The sequence below is a fragment of the Falco biarmicus genome, chromosome 4, assembly GCF_023638135.1.
Source record: "Falco biarmicus isolate bFalBia1 chromosome 4, bFalBia1.pri, whole genome shotgun sequence".
Classification (NCBI taxonomy): Eukaryota; Metazoa; Chordata; class Aves; order Falconiformes; family Falconidae; genus Falco; species Falco biarmicus.
The window spans coordinates 54751176-54775465 of NC_079291.1; the positions used below are offsets into that span (position 1 = coordinate 54751176).

Sequence of the window (24290 nt, forward strand, 5' to 3'; positions counted from 1 at the left end):
GTTATGGGATAGCTGACATAGAGTAAAATTGGTGCTCTAGCCTTGCTTGACCTGCTATGTATAAACACAGAAACTCATTTTATTTAATGCAATTTGGAAAATACACAGCTTCTGTCTACTGTTGTGTATCCTCTTTGGTTTAAGAGGAGCTTAGTTTAGTTAATCTCAGAATGCCTGGTTAGAAAAATGTTTAAACTCTATGGAGATGTGTATCCAAGAGGGGGGTTGTCCTGATGAAACTTAAAGGGCTACGAATGCTAAACGGAACAGGCAAACTGATGAGTGTCTCAGTTGTGGTTTCTCAAGTCACCACTTGTCGGTGGGACAAAAATAACCAATCCTTACTGGAAAATAAAATACTGACATTTGCCACCTTCGCTGAAGTTTAGACTAACATATTTAACCTTCTCATTGCAGCAGACTGAGTGTGCTAATACATGTGGTTACCAGAGATGTGCTGATAAGCCGTAGCTTGATAGCTCCTTGTAACTAAATATATTTATGTGTCCGTACCTGTACTAACATGGCACGGTGGCTCTTATACAATAGTTACTTGTTTCAGAGTAAACACCTGCAGATTTTTTTATGTGAGTGCTTTCTTTTTAAAATTTTATCTTAATCTCTGGAGAATTGGTTTGATAAAAACCTTCCTGTAGGCCAGGCACCTAGAGCCTGTTTCAGTTGAAAAGGCAGCGTCGGTCCACTCTCTGTGCAGGGGTAGGTCCCGCTGTGTGTGAGGTTTGGGGGTGGTTTTGATCCATCTTAGAGGTGAAATGGTCTTTTTGAGGTCCTGAGTGCATGTATTGAGAATTTCTCTAACCAGCACTGATAAGGCAATAACTGAACTTACTTGCTTGTCCACGGCACAGGTGCTTTATGTTAAGTATGTCCAGTTGTAGCTTGGTGTAACAGAAGAGAATTTAATTAAAAAAATAATTCAGATGAGTGAGAAAATAGGGGTAATGCATGGCCTTATTATTGTTTGGCAGATACCTCAGGTTATTGTTGTCAACGTGTCAACCTGTGTCTTGCAGATGTCTGATACTTAAACAAATTTTAAGAAAACTTACAAAAGATTGACCGAAGGGAAGCATTACACAACAGCCATCTCAGGGTTTTATGCGAAGTCGAACAAAGGTAGTTGCATTACTACTTCAGTTGCCAGACCGATTGGTTTGTGAGTATCTATCAATAGGAGTGAAGTGATAGTTGCGCAATGTTTTCTGGATTTGTTTTTCTCCCTGTAGCAAATAGAAAATTGGCCAAGGACCTTTTGAAGGATTAGGAAAGAGGCGTTTGTAGATGGACATTTGTCAGACTTGCTTTCCTAGCTTGTCCGTTCCAGACTGGTTTTGGAGAAGTGTAGAGCAGCCTGAAAACTGTTAAAAAAGGCTTGGGGGGGGTGGGGGGGGGGTGGAGGGGAGGGGGAAGCCAGTCCCCGAAGTCACACCTTAATCTTTACGGCTGGAATCCTCTTTTTCCCAGAGCAGCCCCCACCATCCGAGGAGGGGCCGGCCAGGGAAGCGGCATCTATGGAAACGTTTTGTAACTTTTCCGTCGCGCTGCTTTGTTGAACGGGCAAGTGCAGGCGTTGGGGGAAGGGCGGAGGGGGAAGGGAACGGGGGGCGCTGCCGCCCGCCCGCGCTGGGGAAGGTGCTTCTAGGACAGGGGCTTGCGGGGGGACAGCCCGGGCGCTGCCGGGGCCGCCTCCCGGGCTCGGCCGCCTCCGCGGGGCCGGGGCGTGCGGCGGCCCCCGGCCCCCCTGGGCGCCAGCGCCGCGCCGTGCCCGCCGCCGGGGGTGCGGGGCGGGGGCGGGCGCTGGGAGCCTCCGGCGGGGGCGCTGCGCCTCCGGCCGCCGCCGTTGTGCCTCGCTAGCGCAGGCAGCGCGGCGGCCCCGGCTCCTGCCGCAGGACTCCGGTCCGCACATTGGCGGCGCCCGGCTGCGTCGGATCTACTTTCTCTCGCTCGGCTTTTTTTTTTTTTTTTTTTTTTTCCTCTTTTTTTTTCTTTCCTCCCCTTTCCCCTCCCCTCCCCTTCCCCTCCGCTCCCCTCCCCCCCTCCGCCCTCCTCCGCCGGCGGCTCCAGGCTGGTTCGGGGAGGATCCCGGAGCCGAAGTTCCGAGGCGATCGGGGCCGTGGCGAATCGCTCCCCCGGCGGCGCCGCCATGGGGGCCCTGTAGCGCCGCCCGCGCCGCGCCCGCCCGGCCGCGCCGAGGCCCCGGGGCAGTGCCGGGGAGCGCTCCCACCGAGCGGCGGGGCTCCGGCGTAACATGGCTGATCGCGGGCAGTGCTGAGCGCTCGGTGGCTCCGCACGGCGCTGGGCTCGGGCCGTGACATGTAAATAACTTCTCTTTCCTCCGGATCGTACGGGCGGGCACCGATGCCAGCCCCTCCATTTTCCAGAGGGGATTTGTGAGAGGTTCCGCGGGGCTGGGCTATGTCGCGCAAAACCAATTCGCCGGGGGTGAGTACGGTTAACTTCTTTGTATTAAAGGGCAAACTGTGACAGCGGGCACGGAGCGGGCCGCGGGGTGACTCCCGGGGACACACACACACACGCACCGGGGGGCAGCGCTGCGGGGACCTGCCGCCGGGACCCGGCCGAGAAACTTGCCGGGGGGACCCGGGCGCCGCTGCCGCTTGGGGACCTTGCGGCGTTGGGTCACAAAAACCCCCAAACCCCGCACCCCAAATCAGACCTGGGTACGGGGGTTCAAGTAACACACTCCCTAGGTAATCCTCGACCATTTAAAAAAAAAAAAAAACAACAAAAAAAGGGAAAAATAAAAAAAAAAAAGGAGGGGGTGGGGTGGGAGAAACAAGAAACACAAAAGCCCAGCTCGGGTCTGCCCTGGGCTCGGCAGGCAGTCATCTGGGCATGCCTTCCCCCTGCACACCTATGGCACACACGTGTGCCTGCACGCACACACACATATTCTTTTATAATTATGACTTTATATGGTTAGCTATAGCGCAACTCTTTTTTTTTTTTTTTTTCTCCTTTTTTTTTTTTTAGCACTTTCATTTCCTGGTGTGAATTCTGGACTGATGGAAAAATGAGATACGATTAATTTTTCTGAAATATTTTGAAGTCCTCTGTACACACGGGTTTTGAAAAGAGTGCCATTTTAATTTTGCAAGATTTCAAAGCTTACCTGTTTAGTATTAATTTTAGATGATCCAGCTGCCTTTCTCTGTAGTTCTAAATTCAAAGAAAGAAAATCTTTTAAAAAAACTTACTATATTTCTAGCGCATAATGGATATCCAGACCATCATATATGATGATTTTTGTATGAGCAGTGAGCAAATAGGTTGTAAGTCAAAGTAAGTGTTATGTAACTGGCTGGCTTTAGCAAACTTGATACCAACTGTAAAGGAAAAAAAAAAGTCTTATTTTGGTTTTGCTTTTTGATATCGACAAAATGAGAGGCTGACTCTCCTTTTTTTCAACGGGATTACTTTGTAGCAGGTTGATTTTTAAAAAACAACAAACAAAACCCTCAAGCAACCTACACTTTAAAAATATAACCCAGTTAATCTGTACAGTGTTTTGTCTTTTTCTTAAAAACCTGTTTCAGCCATGTACCTAATCCTGGACACTAAATACTAGATACCCACCAGTGAATCATTAGTTAATGCTGTAACTCTATTCATTACATAATTGAAGAGCATTCCTCAGCTAGTATAGTTTTATTATTAAACTCACCATTTTCTAGCGTAGTGTTATTTGGCATAGTTAGAGTTCCTGAAAGAACTGAGGATCAGTGTGAAAATAATTTGCCTTTTTTGCATCTGAAGAAATAAAGTAGTGGGTTATTACTCCTGTTGCAAAACTGAAACAAATAGGCAGACATTTAAAGATTCTCAGCAACTGTGTAAGATACTGTGTATTGAAAGAAACAGTTACTGAGCTGGAGTTTACATGTAGAGGTCTTTGTGGCATTTTTTTGTACATTATGGTGATGTTAGTATGTTGTGTTTGATGTTCCTGCACAATAAAATACGCTCGCTATGGAAAAAAAATGCAGCTCCCAGACTGTTTAGTGCGAATATTTTAACCATCTACTTGTGAGACAAACGGAGGCAGGAGACAAGATATACTTCTCAGTGCTGATGTGATCAGCTGCATCTATGCTAGCCATTCATTAATTTCACTAGTGATTACATTTATTTTTACAGTATTTGATGTATGCTTCCTTTACTACTGTATTGTAAATGTCCTTTCTTTTGATAATATACTTGGAGCTTGAGTATATGTAGTTTTTAATTGTGTACCTCACTTGCAGGTTGTCTTTGTAAACTGTTTTGTGACTCTACTCTTCTTACATTGTATCTACTCTGTGCAAAGTAATACATAATATTGTCGACATTAAGTCTACGTGCTTTTAGGGCAAAATACTCTGTTCTATTTCTTGTAGGAATTGTTACTGAGTTTTGGTATTACTATTTTATAGACAGCATACTCGGTTGACTTAGATCCTTTTTTCTTTGTTTCTCCCCCACTTCTTCTTTTCTTCTGTATTATTAATTCCCAAACAGAAACTTCTGCCAAGTTTTGGCAAAATGTCTTTGAGAGGTTTTCTGGGGGGAAGGCAGGGGGTGGCATTATTGTCATTTACATAATATGCCAGTAGAAAGTAGTTGCATCATGTATACTTTCTTAATGTGACTGTTCATTGGACTTGCCTGAAAATGATCTCTTAAAGGTAAACGGCTGAGCAAAAATGAAAAGCAGCCATGTATTGATTTCTGCTTTTGTTTCAGGCTAAAAGGACAATTCAGCATGTGCTTTACAGGGTATTTCCAGCCTGAAATTTAGTCAGCTATTTAAAAGAATAATGGTAAAAGTGTTCTGTTATTGTCACTGCTCTCAAATCTTACGGCTTTGCAGTTCTCTTTTCCTGCTCTAAATGTGTGGATGGAAGAGTCTGAGTATGGAGTAGTATATACTTTGTAAACCATTTGGTATAAAACGTGCAGAAGGGAAGAAGGGAAACTGGCTCTGGAGTGTTGTCAAAAGCATACTCTAAAGGAGCTGAAAGATACTTTTTTTTTTTTTTTTAATTCGGGCTGTTCAAGTTTTGGTAATTACTAAGGCTTCTGGAAACTAGGTAGGGTGTTTTCAGAAAGAAGTATTAAAAACCAGTTTGACAGTGGTCCTTTAGCTAGTCTTTTATAATTCTGTCTTTCCTCTGTGAAATCCTTTTGGCGTGTTGTGGTTCTCTGGCAGTATCCCAGCGTGTGATATCACCGATATCAGATGTCTTCTTGCGATTCGTGGCATTTGCTGTGCCGCAGCGGTGCTCTCTGGGACGGCTTAGGTGAACCAGGAAATGTCACAGAAATTCGGTAGGGAAACCAGCATGATAAACAGTCACGTAGTATTGGGAATAGGTGAGCGCCTTCTGTTAAAGAGTGTTCAGATCTTTGTGTTTAGGGATCTGATGTGGAATATATTCAGCCAACAGATGTGTCTTTGACCGAGTCGTCTTTACAGATTTTTTCTGAACATCTTAGATATAGACGCATATCAAAATGAGTGGCAAAACATCACAGTTAAGCTTTTTCCTTTGGAAATAGCTTTGATTTAAAAAATGGATCGTAGTCATATGTGCCCTTGTTAGGATTTATTTTCATCTCAAAGTTGAGGTCCAGTTCCAGGCGTAAGTATAGATGATATTGCACATATGGAGGAAATTTGACTCCTCCATAAGATCTGATGAAAGTTAGTCATAGTGCATTGCATTTCTGTCTGTCTCTTCGGTGAAGTCTCCCTCTTGTCTGTATTCACTGTTGAAATTTTACACAGTAAGCGTGGTTTGTGCTGACGGTGCTTTTGTAATATAGCTAGAAAATAAAAGATTTCACATTGGTTGCTTTGACCCATGCTTTCAACCTAGTTACCAAGCATTGAAAGGTAAATACTTGAGTAATTTACTTAACTAGACAGTTGTAGAAGGTGAAGGCATGGAAGACAAGTCTGCTTGTGCATTTATTTGTTTGTTTAGCCAGGACTTGCAATTCTTGGGTATAATTCTGTTTCAGGGGTAAATTCTTTGTTTTACAGGGAACTCAATATTCCTTCTAACCACAAACACTTCCCTGTTGTTAATCCAGATATCCCTTTTTCTTTCTTCTTTTTTTTTTTTTTTAATTCCCCCTTTCTTTTTTATTCTTATTTTTAATTTTCATGCCCCAGTGCTGTAAAAAGAGACCGTAGATTGCTTTTGTAAGACTCTCTTCAGGAAAACGTGCATGTGAGACCAGGTTATTATTGCCTGGTTTGTAGTTAGGCTTCTGCCCTAACCAGCTTATGATCAAAATTAGACTCTTGCCCCCTGTTAGTGTCTAACATCAGATGCCACAGAGAAAAATGTGACCACCTCTGAAATGGGCAGTTACGGAATAATCATTCCATGGGGGATCTGCTTGAGATGGGATTAGGCCAGGAGGAGAACGTGCTGTGTTATTTCCAGAATTCAAAAATCCTCAAGCGAAATTCTTATTTATGCTTACAGTTCTGCAGAAGTCTATCTTCTTTGAATCAAAATTACTTGTGAGGATACTGAGTTTGATGGGATTTGAAGGCTTTTTTGGAACAGGGTGAAAGGATATGATGTAACTGGCAGAACAAAGAGAATGGGGCAGGGGGAAGGGGTGTGGTGGATGTGACTGTACAAGGACAGCATAGCTGGAGCAGGGAGAAGAAGGAGGACTAAGGTTCGAGCTTTATTTTAGTCACCTTGCACTTCTGTTTGAGTTGGGCGATGTTGGCAGTACAGTTTTGTGGCACCATTGACAATGAGTTTGGTGTGCAAGAAGATGCTTATGGTGGTTAAGGAGAGTGATGAGGGAGTGAGTCTAGAATACTTTCTAATCTTCTCAAAGGTTGCTTGATCGGGGCCAAAGAATAGATGGTGTGCTAGGTGTTGTCACTGCCATGTCAGCTTTGCCTTGCCTTGTGTACAAAGGGTTTAGTCGCAGTCATTCATTGTATGTTCAGAACTATCATAAAATGGAGGTCTAGGTTGAACAGTGAGTACTGTTTTAACCTTTGACGGACTTTTCTCGTTGAAAAGTGTCACTTTGGCTTTACAGTATTTTAGTAGAAAGCTAATTGCACATAGGACTAGGTACAAATGCAAGGTAGAGGGCTTTTGGAAGGATCATGGGTTTGCAGTGATCAGAAGAGGAATTCAGAGTTGCAGGAACGTAATCTTTCAGACAGATGGGAGATTGAGGATGAAAAGCATGGGCTTCAGTCTTTTTCTTTCCCCTTAATCCATCTTGGTGCAGTAGCTTGCCTGTGAGCAGTCTGTCTTTTCTTGTGTATTTAACCATCTTTTCCCTTCCATTTGTCCCATGTCATCTTCTGTTCTCACCTTGTTAAAGGAAGCAGAGATTTTTAACTGAAGAAAAATAAAACAGTTTAACGAATGATGTAAAGACAGTGTTACACAGCTCCAGAACTAGCAACTACTATAATTTGCAGTATACTTCTTGGGAGGGTGATGGTGAGGAAGCCTGGAAGATTTCCGAGGTGGTTTGTGTGGATCAGGCAGGGTGCAGTCTTGCGCGAACACATTCCCGGAACAGGGCTAGGGAGGGGAGCCTGGCCTGTATATGTTGTTTAGTTTATGTATTAGTGTACAAAATATAAAATAATTAAATACGTACACCACCACCCCATATACTTGTCTTCAGGTAGTAAAATCCACCTAGAATGGTGTAAAATGTTTAGCTATGAGGAGTTTATAAGTTAATCATTTTTTTTCTTCCATGTTTCAGAAATGCACATAGCTATTGCATCTGCCTTGGTGGCTGTGGCTCGGTTACTGAGATGGTTATGTCACTCTTCCATAGAAAGTTTTGGAATCCTAGAGCTGAATCGGTGAATAGCTACTATTTTAGGCAGTTCTATTGCCTCCCTTGGGGATGTTTTGAAATTCGTTGACTTCTGTTTAGTATGTTACCGGAAAGTCAGGGTTTCTGAACTGTGGTGTATAGCCAGAAACTGCTATTGCCGGTTGTGACATCTGCTGCGTTCGCCCCTGTTGGTGAAGATTGCTTGCTGCTGTTTTCTCTGGTGAGAGCTGGCAGAAATGAAGGTTAGGGGGAGGTGGTTCTCTTGATCGTTGGTAGTCCTACGTACAGTTCATATGTAAACAATCCTATATTCTATTTATATATTTATTTCTTCCCTTACGGCTGCCTAATCTTCGACATCTGCTGCTGACAGCTTCACCAGTACTACAGAGGAGTTTTCATTATTGGTGCTTCTGGACCTCCAGATAAAGAGCTGTCAGTGAATAAGTACTGTATGGATTAATTTAATTATTAATCAGGATGATGGGGTATTCTCTAAGGTACACAATTCTGTTTCAAAGACAACTGAAGTCAATAGAAAGTTTTCCGTTGAAATAAAATAGTCATGAGAGTAAACACTCATCAGTATAAGTAAGAATTTGATAGTCCAGTCTGTTCGGTATCTGCTTTTTTGAGTAGTGCTAACTGATTGCTGCTCTGCATGATGAAGTGTGGGGAACAGGATGCATTAGAAAAAATAAAGCAGGCATTGCAGAATAGTTTTTCATTCTTCAAATTTCAAGAAAATGTGAGATTAGTTTTCTGTCAACTGAGATTCTGTGAAACAGTGCTGAGCTGAAATCATAACAATTATAAATTGCATAAACTTGTCCTTGATTTCTGTATGATTCTTTTACTGGCCAATTAGTCATGTTTTACTCCCACTGCTTTCAGATACTGACAAGAATCACAGTTCCCTTGTTTGTAGAGAAGAAAAAACAAACCAAAAAACAAAAAAGAAAAGGACATGTCTAGGCCACTGGGTGAGAACTGGGCTTATTTGCTTGTGCTCTTCTTGAGCTAGATGTGTATTTCATGCCTCTGAGACCCAGCCTACTGTCTGATACACAGTTTCATCAAACACACAGCAGCATCCTAAGTACTGATACTATGTGTTAAATGTTATCAGAGCAGTGTAGGGCTGAATACTTTTGAATGTAGGACTCCACATCCAGTCCTTGTATTTTTCACCATCTCCTGTGCAAGAATTTTCAGGCTAGGAAGCAGATAAAGAAGAGCTACTTTGTGGGTTCTCCTGGTGCATAACATACATTTGTAGTTGAAGAGCAGGAGGCTTTTTCTGGGGAAGGCTGTCTTGAAGATCTTCTTTGTAATAGAAAAGTCAATGATGGTTGTGGTCTCTTCAGCAAGTTGTAAGGATGATTTTTTTCTGACTGTTGTGTAGCATCCTCTGGGCATTGAATTATTTGTGAGAAATTTGAAAGATGTGCTGTAGTGGTATAGTTAGGGGCAGAGAAGCGGTGGTGGTGGTATGTCACTTAAAGGCTGTAAGAGAAGCAAGAATGGAGGGGAGTGGCTGCATCTTACATAAAACTGTTGTAACTGAGTAATACAGTCAAGCTTTTGGGCACACATAGGGAGACACGTGCTGTTTTTTTACAGCGTGCAGCTGCCCCACAAGCATTTCATGTCAGTACAGAAAGCACCTTCAACATCTGGAGTCCAAAATCAGTCTGCAGAATCTTTTCAGTCATTGCAACCTGTAATGAAAGACGATGTATCTTGAAATAATCTGTGCTGGAATCTCTCCTCCGCTTCATCCAACAGCCTCCTAAGCCTGCTAAACCTATCAGAAGCAAACTTTCTGCAGATGATCCTATACCCAGATTGTGTTTGAGCAGCAAAAGTGAAATTTGCTGACAGAGCTCCATGGCCACCCTGGTATATGCGTTCCAAGGAGTCATCCAGATCATAGCATTCTGCATAATATACTTTGTCTTTCACCGTGTTACCTCATGAACATTCACCACATCCTCACGGAAAGTGGATGGATGAAATTAAGCAACTTTTAGGTCTGTGGATGAACTCGCCCACAGTCGGTATATACTAACTGTTTCTTATAAAACTTATGTCCTTAACTCTTTGTTTGTGGCTTCCAAGGATGCATGCCAAATTTAATCAGAAGGATGAGCCTGGGTGCTGAAAATCAGGATTTGTGGGCTGGGTAAAGTCATGAGTGCAACAAATAGACAAATGAAAAAATACAATCATACTCTAATATCTTTCCTGCACCTCTGCCCTAAAGCTCACCTCTTTGTTTTCCACAGATAATAAATTGTCTCTTATTCCATCTCTTATCCCCAGGAGACAACCATCTTATGAGCTTTCCCTCAGCTTTCTCTACAAGCGATGTCTACCAGTCTTCTCAGATAGGTTCACAGCTTTAACTTTGAAGGTTAGAGAATCTGCGTAACATTCAAATAAGAGCTTTTGTGTCCAGGAGCTTGTTTGTTACCTAACTATATTACTTGATCCAGGGTTGGGGGGCAAAATAAACTCCCACAAGTCTCTCCCTGTAGTCGTTTAATGGACTACAAAAAGCAAAATATTATAAATTCCCTATAAAAGGTAAGGTTTATCTCAAATTAGAAGATAGCAACAGAGTGTCAGCTGATGACTTTCTTCAGTGACATAACACATGATGCTTGGGCTATTTCTAAGGCTTCGTAAGGAATTTGGTGACTTGGGAGAATCCATTGAGCTGTCAGAAGGGCTTAGTGTTGCTTAAATATAAGAAAAGTAGGTGGTTTTTGACTGTGAAAGCATCTTGTTGAAAAGCGTGATTGTATGGCATGAAGCTTGCTGTCCTTGAAGTTATTTTTTTACTGTGGTGGATAATGACTGCCTGACTATATCAGCGCAGTATGGATGAAGATCCTAATAAGCCATCCACTGAATGGGAAGGTATATAGGATGCTCAGACATTTATTTTTTTTTGCTTTCCTCCCCTCTGCCTCCCACCATACAGAAGTGATTCTCTGTAAGACTGCATGAGAGTCTCTGGTCAGAAATCAGGAACAAGTCTTTTAGAGGTATGAAACTTTGAGTAAACTACTGAAGGCTACATAATTGTGTGTTCATTATTTGCAGTTCAGGATGTCAAATACCAGGCTGGAAATGGAGGTTGGTGTTGTCAAAAGATTGGTCTTTACGTGTCACAGTAATTTGGGCAATATTGTGAGCTTTGTTTTCCTAGCTTTTGGTTCAGAGTCTGTTTGTAAGGTAATGTGAAGAAGTGTTCTGTTTCACAACAGCACTTACGCTGGGTCAGATCAGAGATCTGGGTGTCCCATCGTCATGGGAAGGAAAATAAAAAGAGAATAATTTTAAAAAGTAAATATAAATAAAAGTAAAAATAAAAAGTAAAAAGAGAATAATTTTTAAAAATAAAAAGTAATGATACTTCCCTGGACCACTAGTTGTGGAAGGTTGGGAAAGAATTGAGGGATCTGTGGAGTCAAGATCTGTTAAGCGTTGGGTATCTCCTTTGAATGTGTCCAGCCTCTCCTCAATCACACAAACATTCAACATGCTGAGCATGGAGTACCACAGCTAAACCGCATATTCTGAGAACAGCTCCCTTTTACTTGGGATTTTCTTGAACCTTCTCCCTATTAGCATAAGTGCCGTGTAGTATGTGTTGGAAGAGACAGTAAACGCTAATTTTGTGATCACCTTTTCAGTGTGAATTGTGATTATAATTATCAAGAAACATGAAGATGAATGTGTGGGAAAACCAGACTGTATACTTTTCAGAGGTGCACAAATATCAAAGACCTAGTTGAGAGCACCAGGTTACATCAGTGAAATTTTATTTAAACTGAAGGAAGTGTGTGTGTGTGTAATGGGAATGCTTTTTGAAAGCATTAGGAGACAAATGGGCTCCAAAAGCAGAATGTCTGGACTGTTGGCAAGTTTTCTTGTGGTTCTTGGGGCAGTACATTTTTTTGACTTTTTGCGGCCTTAATGAATCATGGGATCTTGTTTTTTGATGTGAAATGTCTGTATTACATAGCTTAGGTTTTGATTAATTCTATTAGTTCAGTAATACTTACATATGGATGATGAACCTGTTCTGTATAAAGACCGCAAATAGTTTTGATTATTCTGCATATTATGTTTCCTGATAGAACTGGTTATCCATGACTTAAGGTTTCACACTTGATCATGCTGGTGTCTGTGGATCTACAGATCTTTAACACCCCCAGTGTATTAATACTGTTATCAACTAAAGCTGCTGCAGCTTTAGTTATTTTTCCTTCTTCAAGGGTGCTGTAGTGGCCAGTTTGAGTTTAGCCACCAAACGCCATGGTGGCTGTATGGTAACTGCAGCAGCATTTCAGTGTCTTAATGGATCAGGTCACATGCACACACTCATTAAAATATGATTAAAGTATCCCCTTTTGTTTGTTAGACGGAGCCAAGCCCCTGCTTTGCGCTGGACTGTCCATTATGTTTGTGCTGTGTGTTTGAAATGTCCCTTGTTTGTGAGGCTGATTGTTTGCCACCCCAAGCCCCAGCCGTATTCAAACCTCTGCTGAAGATGCGCTGCATTCAGCTGGCTTTCCGTTATTCCTTTCTCCTCTTACATCAACTGGTGATTAAATGCCAGTTAATTAAAATGGTGTCTGCTTTCTTTTAAAGCATAGTCTTCTAAAGACAGATATGAAGCTCCTTTTGTTGACTGGGGGCGTCTCTTGTTTTCCCATATCTCTGCTTTGCCACTACTGAAGACTGTTGTCTTTTGTTTGTTTCTTTCTTTTTTATTTAATTAATAAGTTAGTCTTACAGTCAGAGAATCACCGTAAATTATGTTGGTAATTTGCCATGACCACCTATGGTAGTATATAAATCACGAGAGAATAACAAATCTTACAACTAAATTAAAAAAATCAAAAGGATTTAGTTATGCTTTCTAAGACAAGCCTTCTTATCTTGTCTGGAAGTAGAAGAAACCAGGCTGTTCTTTAGGTTTATTTTTTGTGAACCATGGAAATCGGTGTGCTTCAAGCTCAAAGGTTTGTAGCATGAATCCACAAATTTAATTTGTATCTTTGATCAGGTATAGCCTTGACAGTACCTATGAAAAACATAAACTTAATGGAAACATGGTATAGTTGATCACATCCTATGATCAGTGTAAATGACTGGAGAGGGACAACTGGCTTCTGGTGCTTGTTTGAATTTGAGCAATGAAGAGTATTATTTCCAAATCAACATGTTGCAGAAGAAAGGATAGAAAATGCTATATAAGTTCTTAGATCTGGCTTTTCTTTTGACACTCTGTGAAATCAGATGATTTGGCACTTGTAACTGCTGTGGGTAAGAGGCGTTTATAAGAAATAAAATAAAATGTATATGTGGCAGTGGTGGGGGAGGCGTCTGTTCCGAAAACATCTGAGATGCTGGAAAGTGTGTCCCCAGTGGGAAAGAGAAATTGCATAGCTGGCACTGAGGCTCACTTCTTATGCATATGTGGCCATATTTAGAAAAGGATCAACACTAGCAACTGAATTATTAGAGAAGTGAGTGGCTAGAGGGATTGAACATAAAGGAAATTATTTGTGTCTTGCCTGTTCATTTGAGTTTGGCCAGACAGTACTGTGGGAGGGTTGCTAACTCTAGACTAGCTGCCCGTGCAAAGTGAATCTTGAGTTTCAGAAAGTAAATGTTTTTTTGATTTAAAGCTCCACAGCTGCTGTTACCTGGGTTTGTACATGGCTGCCTTCTGCCTGGGAAGATGAACAGGCATGAATGAAAATGACCCTCTCCACTTGTAAGCCTGGTCTGGAAAGACCTGATCCAGCTTGATGGAGCAAAGTGCTGGGTGCTTGTACCATACATAGCACTGTGGGAAACTCATGGTTTCTAGTACATCTTGCAAACATCTATGTGTATAAAGTAAAGCAAACAATAGCCAATTAAAAAAAAAACACCACCACCCCACCACATTTCAAAGAAGTTCCATAAAAAAGAAGAAAGATGTTCTACTGGCAAGTACTTGTCAGTGTAGTAATGTAGTTCATTATAATTATTTGCACTTAGGTGCCAATTTTTAGTTTATTTTGATTTTGTTGCAGTACAACAGATTATTTAAAGAAATAAATAAATTCTTGGGGGGCGGGGTGCGTGGGTGGTGGAGTTAAAACAGTGCTTCTAAGGGCACAGCCGAAAGTAAAGCTTTTCAAAGTTTTTAGGAGCAGTTACCCCCCCCCTCCCCCCCCCCCCCCCCCTTTTTTTTTTTTAAGAAGTGATTCTTTTTTGTTATGCTCATCAGGACTCATTTTGAACGACTTATTTTTCTTGTTTTGGCAAAATAGTTGATCAGCGCAACTGGCAAGGAACTGGCATAAAGCAACAAAGAATTTCTGTCTCCCTAAAAACTGTATTTGAGGCCATCTTGGAGCACTTTGTGAACTAGAGTAGAAGCTCTATGTGTAAGAAAGGCCATTCAAATTAAGTTGCACGTTTTCCTCCCCAGAATTAGCATACCAAAATACTTTATTGCAGAGTGTTTAGAATACTTTGTACAAGAAATAACAGTTAAGTTGAAGGTTGCTAACTGAGAATCTGTATTGATGCCAACAGACTCTTTTTTTTTTTTTTTTTTTTTTTTTTTAATATGAAAGCTTTGTATACATAACAGGATGAGTCATCACTGGAGATTTCTGAAAGTGTTTGGCATCCCGAAGAATCCTTTTGTATGTCTCTGCCACACAAAAAAAGTATTTTTGTCATGAAACTCTGCCTTAAGAAGTATTGCAATAACTGGAAGTTTAGGGGAGGGTTTTCTAATGTGGCTTAAATCTTGACTTTCTATTATTGTTTAAAAAATATTTTGGTATTCTTAGATCTTCCTGAACAATAGGGTAAAAATTTCTAAGTAGTTTGTTGGCTGTTAATTTTTTAAGATGTGACTTCAGACATACTTTTTTTATAAATTTGTTCTAAATAGTGTGTAATAGGAGCTTGACTGTTTTCCTTAGCTTTAGTGCAAGTATTAAAAATCTGGTTGTAGGAGAATACTGTATCTAATTTTGCTTTATTTAAACAGGGTCCCTGTTGTAAGGCCATAGTAGTTGTTTATCTGAGCCGCACTTATTTTAAGTACATTTTATTTTGATGCAGTTGTCATGTAGAAGAACTGGTTGGCCTTGGTAGTGTCTGTTGTGTCTCTGAAGAAACTAATATCTTAAAGTATTTTCTTACATGTGTTAAGAACATCAGTAGTTGCAATTCTCGCTCAGAGCAACTACTTGATAAAAAGAAACAGAAACCTTTCTTTATGTTCAAGGTGATGGTAAGTCACATATCAGACCACCACTGTATTTTACCCATGATTTTCCTAATGATGTGGAACACAGTTTGTATAATGTTCAAGTGTGTGCAAGGTGGCAGAGATTGAATTTTGCAGCTGGTGAAACAGGGTAGCAAATTTGTTTTTATCTGAGATTTTTAGGAATGTGTGAAATTTTTCAGGGTTTTCTTCCCCTAATTCATTTTTAAGCAGTATATCTTCTAAACATGCTGTAATTAATTCAGAATATCAAAGCCATTGATGGATTCTTTTATGCCTTGTAATAGTGATGATAGATATATTTATTAGGTATTAAATTTAATAGCTTTGATTTTTATGATTTCTTTTGAATGAACCTGAGTATGAAATTCATGTTGAAGGAAACTTGAAAAAAAAAAGAACAGAATTCTTGAGAAGAAGAATTACTGAAGAAGCCTTCAGAATTTGTAGTCCTTCATCCAGAAAAAAAAAGGTTTTCATAATAATTTAGAATTGTATAGGCTTTTAACAGAAATTCTCTGAATGATACTGATAACAGAAGGCATAAAAGGCTGAAGGGCTTTCAGACAGTCCTTGAAGAAGTGCATGGGTTAATTATTAAGCAGTGCACATGCAAGTGGGATAGTTTTGAGTCAGGCTCTTGGACTTAACGTATTTTTATTTTCCTGTGCGCATCCAAAGCTAAGCATTTAGAAGTTCTTTTAATTTGATTTGGAATTGAAACAACAGAAATTTATTTAGCTAATGAAGTTCATGTTCAATGATAATTTTTATTTAAGCTTAGAATTAGTTCATTGGCATTGTATGGCAATTCTTTTTAATATCACGCTTTTCTGTGTTTGTTTTTTTTCTTTAATTTGAAGTTCTTATGCTGTGCGTTACCAACATAGTATTAGTCTACAGTAAAGCGAATGTTGGATCATGCTAATGTGGAGTATGTCTAGTGAGACTGAAGCCCTAGTTTGTTTTTATTTTCCAAGGGAAGCTAAACCTCAGCTTTTGGTTTAATTTTTGGAAGAGTGAAACCCTCAACATACCTGCAAATTGGGCCATATAACTGGATATAAGAAAGTAAGGCATCGGGGTATGTCTGTATCTAGGGAAGGCAAAATTTTTTGCGTTATTATTAATTTTATGTTTGCCTGGCATCCTGTCAGAGGTCTTACTAGGAGGAGCTATACTCCAAAATACTGTACTTCCTCCAACAAAACATTGTTTCCAGCTGTTCAGATGTAGAAAGTTTCCCTTAGGGACATTGAAGCAACCACATTACCTTCACTGTAGGATCCAGATGCAAAGAAGGAAACCAGTATTTTTTTCTTCTATCAATTGACTTTATGTGCTAATTTTGCAGTTTGTAGGCCAAAACATAAGTGCCTGAAATTTCTGAGTGTCTTAGATTTTCTCCCAAGTCTTGAGAATTCAGGTATCCTAGAGTATCCATTTTCCAATATGTTGAAAGCGGCAGATCCTGGATGCTGCTGTAGGTTGCTTAAGTTTGTAGTAAAAAGGCGTTTCTAGTGGGATCTGTCATTGAAACAGAACAGAGAGACATGGAGGAGGAGAGGTGGTGGAGGTTATTGAAGGTTTCTCACCTCATCACTTCTGAGGAACTGTTCCCTAGTCATTTACCTACCCGTGTTTTGTTAGTAATGGAAACTTTCTAGTTAGCTTTATATTTACAGGGCATTTAAGGCCATGATTCTGGAGATCTGTTCTGCTGGCAGCCGTGGCTTAGGCAGTCGCCTTTTATTGCAGCTGCTCATCCCTGTTTCTCTGCCAATGCAACTGCTAGCATGCCCGCATGGAGAACCTGGCTGCGAACTCGCCTGTGACAGTATAACCTCAATTTGTAAAGGGTACATGCAGCTTACGTGTTACTTCAGGTGAATATTTGACTGTTGTCCAAGTCCTGTTAGTTTTGCTTTGACCCATGCTAGCTTTCTATATAAAGCTGGTTTTTATATTTGTAGATTCTCACAGTAAAATCACAGTGTTCAGCAAAGCATTGCTTTGAAAAGGAAGAGGTGTCTTCAATGGCAATTGGTTTAAAAATTGTCGTGGGCTCTTTATTTTTTTATTTTTTAAATTAGTCTTTACCTTTTCTAGCTGTGAGGTCAATGTTTCCATTCACTTTCTACAGTATAGTTTTAAATCTGTAAACTTGTGCTTTTATCACTTTTTTTTCTAGTTAACAGTATTATTGATAAAATGTTAGATCTTGTACAATTGTAACCTTTTGTAAGTAATTTGAAATTTTAAATGGTTCAAATATGCAGAAAAAAAGATGAGATTTGGGATAGCGTTAACATCTTTATCATGTCAGTAACATATTATAGTCAGCAATCAAATACCTCCTGTTGTGCCTACGTCTGTTTTATTTGCCAGTAGACATAACCTTCCACAAGTCAAGACGTGCCATGTCTAGGCTAAACGCTCACCAAATATAAATTCTGAAATGAATGCTGGTACTCAGAAATACCTTGATACTTTCAAAAGCTGAGATCCAGAAACCCAGCTTTGGATTATCTTCATGAGAATTTTGTGCAAAAAATTAGATTGTCCAAGGTAACAAAAAAAAAAAAAGATTAAAAATAAATAGATTGCTCAAGATAACAGTTGTCTAAAGAATTCATATTGTGATGTGTTAGTGCTGAGCTTTTAAAGATGGGAAGATAAGTGTTAATAATTCATATATTTTACTTATGGTACTTGCAGCACAGTTTACAAAATGATAGGTACAGGTACTCTGTAAATGTTTTGTGGAGATTTGTCTTGAAAATCAATAAAAATTGAGCTGCAATTCCAGTGTGTTTGAATTCGCTTGTATCCAAGAAACAAGGAACGAAACCTGTCTAAAAGACTGGAGCTGGATTGAAATAGTTAATGGCAGGCTGTAGGGATTAGTGTTGGGTTCAGCCTTGCTGTTAATGAGCTGGAAGAAGGCGGAAGCCACAAGCTAATGGTATTGACAGACAGTATGGGGGTAAATGGATTTGTCAACACAAAGAGAGAGAAAATGGAGAACACCACAGGTTAGGAATATACAAAATACAGAAAAAGGAGAAGGAGGTTTCCCCCAAATCTACTCTTAACCAGTAAAACAACCACTATTGGGTCAGTCGGGGTGGCGGGTTTTCCAAATGCTGCACTGATGAATGTGAGAATCTTGCAATAAAATGAAATAAAAGGGGACAGCAGATAAATGAATGTTTTTTACGGATTGTATTTTAATTATCTCAAAGATGTTACAAAGATGAATGCATTACCATTTGTTATACAGCTAGACTTCGTGTTGGTATGAAGAACAGCCGTGCCCACAGGATGCTGCTGCTTTGAGACAACAGTTAATGCTCATGCCTGAGTTTTAAATAAAAAGTATCAGGGAGGGGGAAGAGTGCTGTTGGTGAAATGTAGTGGTTAAGAATTGAGCATATTTCAAACTAGCAACTTTCTATTTTTGTATTAAAAATATTAAACCTATTTTATCTTGTAGGTGGTGGTGTAATGGTAACTGTGCCATTTAGGCAGACATCTTTTCTATATCGTAGGAACTTTATCAACAAAGTTAGAGAAGAGAGGGTGTTTTTATCAAATACCATTTTCTGGAAATAATCTCTCCAGTCCACAATGGATGAAAACATGTCATCGTTATTATCATTCTAAACTAATAAATATAATCATCCATTCTTGAACTGTCCCAAATGTAACCTCAGCTGCTTTGCAGACACAGACATTGAGACTAGACTAGCAGCGTTTACCAGCTGTGTGTAAGAGCTACACTGCACGTAAAGGGATTTCACATTTTATTATGTGGGAGGGATGATGTCAGTTTGGTTGATTATGCCCCTTTCAAGCTGCTGTGATAATTACCTGCTTGTTACCAGAAGTGTCGAACCCATTTTCAGTTCTTGTTTGCTTTTGCTGTCATGCCCTAATTGCTACATAATTTTGTCCCTGCCAATTACTACCTTGGAGTTGAATTTTACAGTGAAAAAGTTCTAAGAAGCAATAAAGTAATTGTTTTTTAGATCTCATATTTTCAGTCGAATATTTTATTATGCTACAAAGTATATTGAAATACGTGCTGCTCACTTCTGTGATGCTGTGAAATCCCACAGTTCCCACTGAAATCAAGAAGATGTGGAAGGTGTGACTTCTTGGGAGATAAAGCCCCTTGCGGTTGAGATGGCTGTAGTACATACCTTGATGGTTAAATACACAAAAATGAAGAGGTGTGGAAAATTGATGGCTTCTGACTTTTTATTTTGGAAATAAATATATCTACTACATTCTTTAGAGGCAGAAACTCTTAGGTTTAATGTGTTTTTTCTTACTCCTTCCCTTTCTTTTCATTCTATCGTTTATCTACTATGTGAGTTTTAAAAGTTGCCTTTGATGTAGATGTTAGGTCATCTGATGCGATCCCTTATCCACAGTTTTCTATAAAGATGTAGTGTAAATGGATTTCTTTAAAGGTGCTGGGCCAATTCTGATTAAAACTGTTTGTTTGAGTTGATCAGTGGAATAAAGGTTACAGTAATTGGGTTGAGGTCTGGCTAATCAAGCCCTTTGTTGTCTTTGGGAACTGTTATTGCCTTACTTTGCATTTTTTGGGTGGTCCTCCAGCAATAAATTCTGGTATTAGCCAATATTAATAACAATTACTGCTGTTGAAATCTGGATATGGAATGATGTGGATGAGCATAGGGGAGAGGCAGAAGTGGGATTTGGATTAAGCACAGTTAGATAAAATGCTCTTCAGTAGAGGTGTAGAAATGGGGCTACAGTCTGGAAAGGAGCGTTTCTGGAAAGATATTTAGTGTGTGGGATGTTAGTGGCTGTGTCTTGAAGCTCTCTGTATTGTAGAGATTGTGAGACTGAATCACATTAAAATGACAGCAGCCAGGTATCTACAACTGAAAGAACGAAATGTTGGCAAAAAGCCATGAAGTGGACTAAAGATTGCAGAAACCTTGAAGAAAATTCCTTTGGTGAGAAAGGTAAAGGTGCTCAGTCTGTTAAGTTGTGGAAGGCTGGAGAATCCAAAGCCTAAGACTAAGTAGTAGGTTGATTACAGTGTACAGTATCTCCAGCAGAGAAAATACTGAGTTCTTAAGGGTTCCCTAGTGTAACAGGAAAAGGTACAGCAAGAGGCAGCGGTTAAAAACTGAAACCAGGGAAGATCACATAGGAAATGAGCATGAATTTCATAAGGAGGAAAAAAAGACAAAGGGTATGGCAAAGTGAGTGCCTTTCTGAAAGATGGACTTCCGTCAATTATAGTTATTGAGTGATATTTATGGATATTAGACTTACATGGATAATGATTCTGGCATTGTATCCAGTGCGTCTGTGAGCAGTTGGACTTCTGTTTTGCTAGCACTCTTTAGCAGCTTTTTCATGGATGGTGTTATAAATGTTGAATATCTTTGTGGTCAAAGATTCTTTTCAAATGTAATCTTTAATACATTGATCGCAAAATACAAATGGGTTCTAAGATGCTGAAGACGTAGTATACCTTGACTGTAAATCTCTTGTCAACATGAAGGCTTTCAGGTACTTTAAGGAGAAATTTCAGTGCACAAAAATACAGCCACAAAAAAATGAATGCAGGAGTAATACTGCAACAAAAATTAATGGTTTTACTGCTGAAATTTATGTGTAGCCAGACTGTGAACTAACCCCTGTTCTGTCCTGTCCTGATAACAAAGACAGTAGTTGGGCAAATCTGAGTAGTCTTTGGGCTGCTGTAAGTTACACGTAGCCATATGTGCTTCCCTGGCTGCGTTATCTTCACAAGTCATTGCCAGTATAGCTGTTTCAGAGCTGATCTTGCCAACGTTGGATACCTGGAAGTACTTCTGAAAGGTTTGATTAAGATAATTTTTGAGGCTGTGTGGTCTGGTGAGTAGAACTGAGTTTTCATGCTGTAAATGTTAATTAGAAGCATATGCGTATATGTAAAATGCAAGCTGAAATAGAAGTATAAATATCTAAGAAGCTGTCATTCCAGAAGGTCTGTGCTCAGAAAAGATTAGGTAAATATACAAATAGTCCCATTATAAATCAGCCTCAGTATGATTTCAGATTATCTTCATTACTTGTTTTTTCTGGTGGCTTCTGAAAAAAGTTACAGAGTGGTTCAGACTGTAATTTCCAAATCCTTTCAGGCAGCATTGCTTACATTGTCACCAAAGAAGCTTCACTTGTTTTATTCTCTCTCCTTCTCTAACAACTCTTTCCTATCACTGTTCTGCAGTGCTGCTTCCAGCCCAAATATTCGGGAACTCCCAGTGAATTAAATAAACTGATCTGGATGAAAATTAGCTGGGTTTTGCTGGGTATAAATCCAATCTGTGCTAATTCTCAAACTTTGTTTTAATGTTATTTTCTACCTTCAGGTTAGCATGTCTGAATCTTGAATATTTCCGCGTTTTTTTCCATACCGAACATAAATTTTGAGAATTAGTTTCCTGTTACCTTAAAAATACATTTCCTTGCCTGTTTAAACTGAGGGTGTCTGTGGAACTGGAGAGAAATTGCAGAACTTCTGCAACTTGCAGTGCAGTAAATGGAGTAAGCTTACTGCTTGTGTGTCCTTGGATGATGGCCTCAAAGGAACTTGACCTGGACGTATCAGTTGGTCCTCTTGGATGACTTCCATTGTAGTAGTTGCTGTAACAAGGTTCGCTGGATATGTGCCCCTATCGTGTGACACAGATACAATTTTGTTTATAACTCTGACCTGTATCGTATGACGTAGAGTGAGCAGTAGATCATTCTTTTGGTAGCAGTTCTATCACAGCCTGATCTCATCTGATGCTGGGGGATGTGAAGATGATGATCAGGTAGTAGAATTCTCTAGCACCAAGTGCTGGAAAACCTATCTATTTATTACCTTACCTTTTTTTCACGTGTTTCTTTCAGGGCATATTAAAGAAATGAGGGAATAATAATAATAATAATAATAATAAACAATAATAATAATGAAAATAAAAATACCGTGAGTGTCAATGTTTAATGGGCAGAGGACTAGCATGGAGAAAAAAAATGGAGAAAGCAGCTTGGTGTGGTTTGTAGTGGTCTCAGATAAAAGGAGGTGAAATTTTGAGAACATTTCTGTACAGCAATGATCATTATCCAAAATAAAGATGATAATTTAACAGTCCTTTGTACAGACGGTTGAATGTTCTCTATTATAATTATTTGAGGCTATTTATAGCCTAGCTGTAATTGTCAGAAGGCAGATTTGTGTCTCCAGGTTAGAAGAATCCTGTTCAGGGATGGAAAAAGAAGTGTTGGACAGTTTTGCTAGCAGAATGCAGTATTTCTGCCTTACCCATGCCCCTAGAGATTGATACATCTGTTTATACAGAAGCTTTTAAACATGTTGGAAGATTTGTATTAGTTGTGACTACACTTTGTAGCATTGCCTATTATGCTACTTACTTTGTTGTTTATATTTCACAATAGTATTTCCAGAGTTTTACTTACTCTGGTATAAAAATAGTTTCCATGATCTGGTTTTTAGGATTTACTTCTAGTTTGAAAACAATTTTGTTAAAAGAAAAACACTTTGTGTGATTTATAAATATATGCTGACACCCATCTGATTACATTGCCTGTTTTCTTTTTAGGTCTATTTTTATTCTTCTGAGGTTTTCCAAGCCTTCTGAATAAGTTCTAATGGATTTTTAATTAGCAAGAAGATCTTGTGTTTTTCTCTTTGGCTTTCCTAGGTTTAGCTGTTTTATTGAAAGAAAAATATTTCATAATACTTGTTGACATTAAATGCATGTCTTTATAAGGAGCACTAAGGGTGCTAACAGATGGAAAAGATATGTGGTGATATGACATTCATTTCTGTTGGTTTTTTTCCCTGTCTAAATCCATTTTAGATGGGTAATGACAAACTGTAGCTAACATGCAAGAACTGCTCTTCTTACATGCCATCAATTAATTTGGGTATTACTAAGAAAATTCTAGCTAATGTGCTCTAGGTCAGCATCTTGCATAAAAAGGTTAAATCACTTTGGGTACTGCCGTTCTTTCCGTGTTCTGATCCTTCTAGTTTAAGCTTAAATGCTTGTTGGGGGAAGCAGTAGAGAAATACGCTCATCTTGTGGCCTGTAGGGTGTTCATTGTCTTTTGCAAACAGAAGTTCAGGTGCAGTTGGAGGATGGATGCCTTTCTCAGGGGATCCTATAACATGCACCTGAGGGACAGACAGGTGTTTTTTCTGTGATATCGGTGGGATCAGAAATATTTCAAAAGTGTAAGAATGAATGGAGTTATTTTCCATGTAACCTACAGGAAGACTTGTATTTCCTGTTAAAACTAAAGACATGAGTAAAATTTGTTTGAGACAGAAGATACTGAGCTTTATTTGATGAGAAAGCATGAGATGTTCTGAGTTGACTGATGCATTTTGATAGATGTAAAATCTAGAAACCTCTCAAAATGATGCTGTGTGAGTTGGGTTTAGTTTGGCTTAAATCAATGTAATAGTTGAGAGTTGAATATTTGCATCCATTTTTGAGTATCGTAATGATTAACAATGAAGAAAAGCAATGGTTAGAGCTCTTTTATTATCATTGTATGCAGAATGTACTTGCTGGGTATAAAAAGATTTTTTTGAGTAAAAACTTTAATGTTAGATCATTGAGTTGTTTGTATACCTGCACTGTGTGTGGTTGAGTATTAAGACAGGCAACACAGTCTGCACCTGCACTTAATATATCCAGTGAGAATATTTAACATAAGCAGACAAATGCATTTTGAAAGCATCTTCACAGTCTAACTGTGGTGAGACTCCAGCAGACTGCAAAGTTTCAAAAGGAAATGTTTGAAAATGACTCTTAATTAATGGTGCTAAAATTACAAAAATCTGTTCACAGAGACCAAAACTTCCACCAAGTTCCAAGTACTTGGCAGCTGTTTCCCATGCATGATGACTCAGATCCACTGAATTTTATGTACAGGATCTTGAAATTACCAGACATAAGAATTACAGTCCTTACCATTGTATTGCCACCTTTACTCAGAAGAGAGTAGCAGGCAAACCCTGCAGTGTATGAAAGAGCTGGGTAATTCTTAATTCTTC

The 24290-nt window shown here is 39.5% G+C and overlaps 1 protein-coding gene across 13 annotated transcripts in view; it reads left to right on the plus strand.

The window, feature by feature from the left end:
- The window catches only part of KMT2C (lysine methyltransferase 2C), a 198587-nt gene that overhangs the window by 16252 nt on the left and 158045 nt on the right, over positions 1 to 24290 (plus strand). The window contains exon 1 of one of the 13 annotated variants that reach the window (XM_056334259.1): positions 2068 to 2463. The exons of the other annotated variants lie outside the window; for them this stretch is intronic. The gene's annotated coding sequence lies outside the window, so the exon portion shown is untranslated. Of the gene's footprint in view, positions 1 to 2067; positions 2464 to 24290 lie in introns of those variants that run through there. 13 annotated transcript variants of the gene reach the window in all.